Here is an 8842-nt window from a genome sequence, read left to right as displayed (position 1 = left end):
GGGTTATCCCTGATGGAGCTGCTGGACGAGCGACAGCCTTGCAGAATCTTCAGCATTATGAAAGAGGAATGGGAGGTACAAACCATTCTAAAATATGGTGGAACACGTAGTGTAGATGAGGGAGTGGATTAAGGCCATTATGCACAGTGATCATTTAGAGAAGGCACAGTGAAACCAGAGAGCCCGGTATAATGAGGAGGCTGCAGTAAGGAGGTTCCGACCCTGTTTAAGGTTGTTGTCACCGCACCTGAAAGCAAGCTCTTTGCATGGTAGCTGGAACCTCATGAGGTTATCGAGGCTGTGGGCCCAGTGAACCATGAGATCAGACCACTTCAGAGAAGAAAGCTTCTAAAGCAATAGAGAGATGGGCTCTCGCAATGAAGGAGGAACTGATAAGGGGCCCTGACCCTAAAGTACAAACAACAGCTCACTGGCAATATAATGCACAAAGAAAATTTATCCTTTCATGAAACAGCTTCCAGCAGTTCCCATTTGCTTCTTCTCTTGGCAAGTTTTGATTGTTCACATTTTCTAAACTCCCAGTGTATGAAGTACACAAGCTCGTCTGAAATTCCCATTTTTGGTTTCTTTGCTTGTTCGCAGGTTGAAGTGAAAAGTTTTACACAAACACTGGGAATCAGCCATAGGACTCACTGAATTTTCTATCATTTGTTACCAGAGTTTGTGACTCAGCCAATTCAGCTTTCTTTCCTGCACAGTTCTCTGAATTCAGGAAATGTCCCCCCTTGATCCCTTCTGTGCTCTGTAGGTTTATGGCGATAGAACAGAGTTGAGACTGTTCCACTGCCATGAAGGAGCCCCATTGTGTTTCTGAAACTTCACTGCTCCATTGGTCGGCACTACGTCCTCCTGCTGAGATCTCAAATCCGCAAACACTAGGCGGCTTCAGGTCGAGCAGTTCAGTTTGACAGCGCAACAGAAAAGTCGGGATAAACCATACAAGTAGATTGTAAAAAAAAACAATTGAACTCCATTTTGCAATTACGCTCATTAATGTTTTGAAAAAAATTGTGACGGTTTATACATGTTGAAGAACTGAGTTTTTGTGGAATCTGATTTCACAAGAAATTGGAGATATTAGTGTCTCCAACTGCAGTAAGCATTAACAGCTGCTCTGTTAAAGCAGGTTAGCCATTTCCCTTGAAAGTGTTTTTGTTGGCAGGAACACTATAATCCAGTTAATGACTCCCTGTAGCATCTGCTATATTAATGTTTTAAAACAAAATAATGCAAAACGATAAAGGTTTGGGTAGGCAGCCTAGAGAAGGTCTGGAGACTAGCAGCAGATATTTGCTGAAGCTTTTGAGGTATAATGAGATTATAGATGTTACTGGAACGTTTTCCAATAAATTTACTCTTTTTTTAAATTCCGGAGGGCATATTTGGTCATTCCTTATGAAAGTCAGGATAACAAGCTGAAATGATATAGTTTTCCAGTCAGAAGTGGAATCTTCTGCCAAGACAATAACAATTGACTTCAATAGCAAGAGTTGTTTTAAATTGAAGTCTAATCTCGACCAACAGTTTACTCTCCAGTATCAAGCACCAGCCCACCCAGATTATCATTCATCTGGAACTCCACTGTCAGTGTTTATTCTATGCTAAATTCCAATCACCTATTTTCCATCCTCATTGACCTCTACTCGTTCTGCATCCCCCAAAACTTAAATTTCAAAATCCTCATTCTTGTTTACAAATCCTTTCGATAGCCTTTCTCCACTCTACCTCTTCAATCTCTTCCAGCCCTACAACCTAACTTACACCCTCTGCCATTAATAGTCTATTGTTCATTTCCCACTCCCTCTGCTTCAGCATTAAAGGCAACACCTTTAGCCTTCATGGTCCTTTACTCTGGGATTCTCTCCCTCCGTCTATCTATCTCTCTCTCTTTCCACCTTCAAAAGCCCCCACATAATCTATTTCTTCAACCTTAGCTTTCGGTCACTGTTCCAGCTCTCCTCCCAATTACCAGGTGCCCAGACTTCTTTGTACAGTTACCTCCTCTAAGGTACTTTGGGTTATTGTTGTTTTGCATCACTTGAAAACAACACTTGGCTGCATTACTGTAGTCTATCATTTTCATTTATATCTGTTTGAATTAAATTTTTTGATATGGACAATTCTATTCTGGTCGGAGAAATATTACAAATCCTTAAGAACAGACAAAACATGGGATCAGAATTTGAAATAAATGGGCCTTTGGCATTCAGCTTCACAGCAACGATCAGCAAAATAACTAATAGGTTGTTACTGATGTTACAGCGTATAGCGATTGATAGAACAGATTACAAGCAGCAATAGACATGTGATCAGACAGATTGAAGCCCAGAGCTGTGTATCGAGCAACAGAAAATTGAAGGCTGCACCAAATTCTTCTGTACTTGAAAATTAATTGCTACTTACTAACAAAGTTGAATTGGTTGACACAGATAGTCAGAAAATTCTTAAAGTTTGAAAGAGCAACCTCCAGAAAACTGAAATTCGAATGCAATAGAATGGATACTACCAACACAATGGACTTCTTTATAGATGATAGCTGGAATTTTTCGCTTGTTGGATGGCAGCCGTCCATCAACCAAAAGGTCGGTGGCAATCCTGCCTCCACCGGGCCTGGGGATCCAGTCTGGATTTTACAGTCCTCAGGCCCTTAATTGGTCTTTGGCGGGAATTCCACCTCATCGAGGCAGGAAGCCCCATCTAATGGTCGAACCCCAGCAAGGCAAGAGGGGGTCGATTGGGGGGGCGGGGGCATGCTGGGCATTGGGGGTGGTTGGGGCATCAGGGACGGCCCTCCGTCGGGCACAAAATACCTGAACAGGAGGGGGGCCCTCCCCAGGTCGCCAGAAAGCTGCCTACTTTTGTCAGGCGGATTTTCTCAGGCCTGGGCCGCCCGCCTGCCAATGGAATGGTAAAATCCCCATGGCAGCGGGCCACTTAAGGACCCTGATTGGCCTGGGTGGTTTTGAAGAGCAGCCAGTATAGTAGTAGGAAACTCATTCTCCTGTAAATGAGTTGTTAATAGAAGTGCTATTGTCAGAATGAACATTAGAAAAATATATATTCAAAACCCAAGACTTGTGAAATGTGTGCATCAAGAAGATTTAAGCAACACTAGAAATGTATTTATAGGAATTCATGTGGACAGATTCAGGGTTCTCCAACAGAGAAAAAAAATAGTGAGCACCTTATTTTATCTTTCAAAGCTCATTCTGAAAGTTTGTAACTGTTAAACAGACAATCTGGCAAATGATTAATTTATGACCTCAAAATGTTGTTACATATTGATTGTTTCTCAGGTGCTATGTGGCCTCTTGCCCACAAAATGGGGGGCAGCAAGCACACACACACTTCTAACTGGAAATGCCCAGCTCGCCATATCAGGTAAGGACAAACGAGGTGGCCTTTGCATCTGCAAGTAAGGGGCCCAACACCTGTATGAGGTCCCCATTACAAGATTGGTTTGGTCTACAACAGTTGGCTGGCTGTATGCAGGGAAACCAATGCTGCAGAATGCCTGTTTAAAAAAAAGGTAAGGATGCTCCTCCGGACCCCACATTAAATCACCCGCCCAATCACTACCACTCCTGGCTCCACTCCACTACCATCCCAACCCCTGACTTACAGGCTCTCTGCATCCGACCCCCGATCTCCCTCCGCCCTATCCTGAGATCCCTAACCGAGGTCCCGATCCCATGGCCAGTACAGGCTGACACCATCCCTATCCGAGCTCTGCACGCCCCACTGAGGTCCATGATTTTGCTCCCCTCCCCCCACCCAAGACCCACAATCTTCTCCATCATTTACCTGTAGGCTGCTGCGGCACCAACAGTAGCCCAACTTTAAACCGCTTACCTTTCTAGGGCTCCTCCCACAGTGCTGGTCCTATGCAAATGAGGACTGTGGTCCAATATCCAGGGCTTCTGGCACCAGTCCAGGTTTTGCTGTGGGCTGACATGGGCTGTTTCATTATCTGGGAAGTTGTGAATGGAACTGAGCAATTCAGAATCGTCAGCAAGTTGCCCCATTCCTAATCTTATAATGTAGTGAAGCTGTCTGATGAAGCAGCCAAGGATAGTTGGGCCAAGGATGCTTCCCTGAGGAACACTTGCAGTGATGTCCTGGGGCTCTGCTGACTGGCCTTCAACAACCACTATTATCATCCTTTGTGTCAGGTACGACTCCAGGCACTGGAGGTGTTCTGATTGTAGGGTAGGTGAGGACGAGGTCAAGTAGGTTAATTCCTCGTGTTAGTTCCTTCACTGCTTGATGCAGGCCCAGCCTGAAATTTACGTCTTTCAGGATTCAGCAAGCTCAGTTAGTGGTGGTGCTACTGAGTCATGCTTGCTGGTGGACATTGAAGTCCCCCACCCAAGTATATTCTGTGCCCTTGTTTCCAGTACTGTTCAACGTGGAATTCTGATTTGTCAGCTGAGGGGAGGCAGGGAGGTGATGATCAGCAGGAGGTGTCCTTGACCTTGTTTGACCTAAAAATTTAAGGCGGCACAGTGGCGCAGTGGTTAGCACTGCAGCCTCACAGCTCCAGCTACCCGGGTTTGGTTCTGGGTACTGCCTGTGCGGAGTTTGCAAGTTCTCCCTGTGACCACGTGGGTTTCCGCCAAGTGCTCTGGTTTCCTCCCACAGCCAAAGACTTGCCAGTTGATAGGTAAATTGGCCATTGTAAATTGCCCCTAGTGTAGGTAGGTAACAGGAGAATTGAGGGAAGGTGAGGATGTGGTAGGGGACATGGGATTAATGTAGGATTAGTATAAATGGGTGGTTGATGGTCAGCACAGACTCGGTGGGCCAAAGGGCCTGTTTCAGTGCTGTATCTCTCTATAACTCTTTGACTTCATGAGGTCAGGAGTAAATGACTCAACACCATTTCCACTGAAATGAACATTATTGTAGTCCACCCCTGGGATAAGACATATCCAGAGGTGGTGATGGAGGAGTTGAGAATGTTGTCTGATAACTAGAATTACAATATCAGGCTGTTGCTCGACTAGTCTGAGACAGTTCTCTCAACTTGGACACTAGCCATGTGTAGGAGAGAACTTTGCAGGGTTGACTGGTTAGAGATTGCCTTAGTCAGCCTAATATAATGCCTGGTCATTGCTGATGAACTTTGTAAAAATTGTTTTAATTGGATAGTTTGCTAGGTCATTTCAGAGGATGTTAAAGAGTCAACCACCTCCACACATTAATCACTCTTTGCATGAAGAAGAATTTCCTGATTAGTCATGAATTATCTTCTTTTTAATTTAAATTGGTATTCTATTCCTGCTGTTTAATTATAAGAAATATTTCAAGTTTACTGTAAGTAGCACAAAGTCCAGCTTAACGAGTACTACTTCGACTGAGTACTAACTCGGGGAATTTGGTGCATTGAGGGAAGAGATGCTGTTTTGGTCTTTCATAAAACAAGGAGTGGTCCGAGAAAGGGAGTCAGAGACAGTGAGATCAGAAAGCTGCATTCTAGACGCATTAATTAGGTGAGCAGGGAAGTTTTTATCCATATTACAGAGAGACACGTCAGCACAAGCACCGGTGGTGGACCTGGGTGAAGAGGAAGCAGAGCAACTGAGGAGTTACAGCAGAGGAGAGCGCCTCCAGCAAAATCTGACAACAAAAGCAACATCTGCAAAATAGCTATAGTGATGTACCGACCAGGGAAGGAGCTAATTGGTGAGAATCTGGGTAAATGTTTCCAGATAATGCTCTAGGAAAGCAAATGCAAGGCAGGGAAACTCAACCCTATGGAACGCATATCCTGTGCCATGTGGGAAATTCTGGACTCTTCTAGTGGCCTGGACAACATGTGCAGGAAGTGTTGCTAGCTAGAGCAGCTTGAGCTCCGTGTTTTGGAGCTTGAATGATGGCTGGAGTCATTATGGGGCATCCACGAGGCTGAGAGATTCATGGATAGTATATTTCAGAAGGTACTCACCCCGCAGCTTAAAAATGTGCAGGCAGAGAGGAAATTGGTGACCAACAGAAGGACAAGGAGGACCAGGCAGGCAGGGCAGGGATTCAACTGGTATTCAGTTCTGAATACCGGCGAGAGTGATGGTTCCTCTGGGGAGCGCAGGCAGAGACAAGTCCATGGCACCATGGGTGGCTCAGTTGCACAGGGGAGGGAGGAAGTAAAGTGGAAGAGAATAGGGATAGGGGATTTGATAGCGAGGGGAACATATAGGTGCTTCTGTGGCCGTGGATGTGACTCCAGGATGGTATGTTGCCTCCATGGCGCCAAGGTCAAGGATGTCACTGAACGCAGGACATTCTGAGGGGAAAGGGTGAACAGCCAGAGGCCGTGGTCCATATCGGCACTAATGACACAGGCAGAAACAGGGATGAGGTCCTGAAGGCAGAGTTTAGGGAGCTAGGAATGAGATTGAAAAGTAGAACCTCAAAAGGTAGTAATCTCCAGATTGCTCCTGGTGCCACGTGCTGGTCAGTTCTGAAATAAGATGTTGAATACATGGCTAATGAGATGTTGCAGAAGGAAGAACTTTAGATTCCTGAGGCATGGGACTGCTTCTGGGGGAGATGGGACCTGTACAAGCCGGATGGGTTGCGCCTCAACAGGGCCGGGACCAATATCCTCCCAGGGTGGTATGCTAGTGCTGAAGGGGAAGGTTTAGACTAGCTTGCTAGGGGGACGGGAACCTGAGTGTAGATTCAGAAGGGAAAAAAGAAAAGTTGGAAATGGAAGGCAGAAAATTAGTAAGCAGGTTTGGAAGGCAGAGGAAACAAAGGCTAGAAAATAGAAAACGGGGGAGTTTGGCAGTGATAGAATACTTAGAAGTGTCGAGGAACAGAGGGATCTTGGAGTGCATGTCCACAGATCCCTGAAGATGCTAGACAGGTCATAGAGAAATACAGCACTGAAACAGGCCCTTCGGCCCACCGATTCCACGCCGACCATCAACCATCCATTTATACTAATCCTGCATTAATCCCATTGTCCCTCTCACATCCCCACAATTGTCCTACCACCTACCTACACTAGGGGCAATTTTTACAATGGTCAATTTACCTATCAACCCGCAAGTCTTTGGCATGTGGGAGGAAACCCATGCGGTCACAGAGAGAACTTGCGAACTCCACACAGGCAGTACCCAGAACCAAACCCAGGTCACTGGAGCTGTGAGGCTGCGGTGCTAACCACTGCACCAATGCACCACCCTAATAAGATGGTCAGGAAGGCAGACAGGATGCTTTTCTTTATTAGCCAAGGCATAGAATATCAGAACTGGGAGATTGCGCTGGAACTGTAGAAAACACGAGTTAGGCACAGCTGAAGTATTGCGTGCCGTTCTGGTTACTGCACCATAGGTCGAATGACCTCCTTCTGTGCTGTAAATTTCTATGATTCTATTATACTACTTTTTCAATTCCTTTAAATATTGTACATACCTCAATAAGGTCATCTCTCAACAATCTCCTTTCCAGGCTTAAAAAGCCCAATTTTATTCAGTCTTTCCTCATAAGTCGGACACTAGGGGCTGAATTTTTAAGTATCAGCTGTGTGACTCTTCTCCACACTGTCGCCAGCACTTGAATGTAGCCATTGGCCCAGATTGTGCTGTCAATGATAAAGTAACAGTGCTCATCATTTACCTCAGAGAACTGCCCACAGACTTTTTGTGAATTTGTCAATGGAAATTTCACCTAATCTGGCATCTATTTCAGCACAACGCCCTTTAAAGGGGATCTGTGGTGTATGTGAACAAAGCAAGCAATAGCAAGGCTCTTCAACTGATCAGATTGAAGGATCCTCATTGAGAAGACAATGCAAAGTCCAAACCAAGAACTTTAAAGCAGGAAATAAAAAGTTGATATAAATGATGTACAGAAAGTGAAATAAAGATTGGGAAACACAGATGGAATTTTGGAAGAAAGATAAGAAACACTCAGAAAAGCTAAAAATACAAGAATTTTTAAAATTTATTTTAAATCTCCAACAGTTTTTTCTGAGGAACTGAGACTCCACACTTGTAAAATTAATTTTTCTGGACCAGAGAGGTTGTTCAGTAATTATCACTTGTCACACCATTAGAAACTCTCTCACTCCTGAATGCACCAGCCCTAACTTTTTCAGCCATTTTTAGTGTGGAAATAATGGGCAAGTTACAGCGTTGCAGTCATTTCAATGCCATGTCTGTCAGCGAGGACTGCAACAGTGCACCATGGTGGAGGAACACGGTATCTCTGACAGAAACCTTTGGATTTTTGCATTTAAATACATATGTGTGCACTCCAAAAGTTGCTGTCAGATTTCTTCCACTATAGCATTGAGAATAATGATGGGGTTAACAATGCCAGAACTGGACACTATTCAAGGTGTAATCTGACCAGAATATTACAAATTTTGATCTCAGCATCCTCTAATTTATATTTTATTGGCTGATGCTACTGACTTTGTTGATTGCTGCACTGAATTGGTTGCATATGTTAAGTGTCCATTCTACGCAGACTGCTAGGGTCCCTTTAGCTTCATCCTTTGCTTTTTAATACTATTCATAGAGAACATGCCACCCATTTTCCTTCCTATATGCAGTATTTTACATTTTTCTACATTAAATTTCAGTACTTCGTCCCGACAATAACATAAGTCTAATAGGTTTCGTCTCTTCAGCCAGTTTCTTATCTATCCCAAGGTTTACACTGAATCCTCACATCTTTGAGTTTAACGAATAGCTTTTCATGTGGAACTTTGTCAAAAGTCTTTTGGAAGTCAAGGTACACCATGTCACAGGGCCTACCACAGGCCACATGAGTTGTCACTTCCTCAAAGAAGTCAAGGAGGTTGGTCAGG

This window comes from Heterodontus francisci, chromosome 31 (assembly GCF_036365525.1).
Source record: "Heterodontus francisci isolate sHetFra1 chromosome 31, sHetFra1.hap1, whole genome shotgun sequence".
In the NCBI taxonomy this organism is placed as follows: domain Eukaryota; kingdom Metazoa; phylum Chordata; class Chondrichthyes; order Heterodontiformes; family Heterodontidae; genus Heterodontus; species Heterodontus francisci.
The sequence above is the reverse complement of the archived record's forward strand: the minus strand, read 5'-3'. Positions refer to the sequence as shown.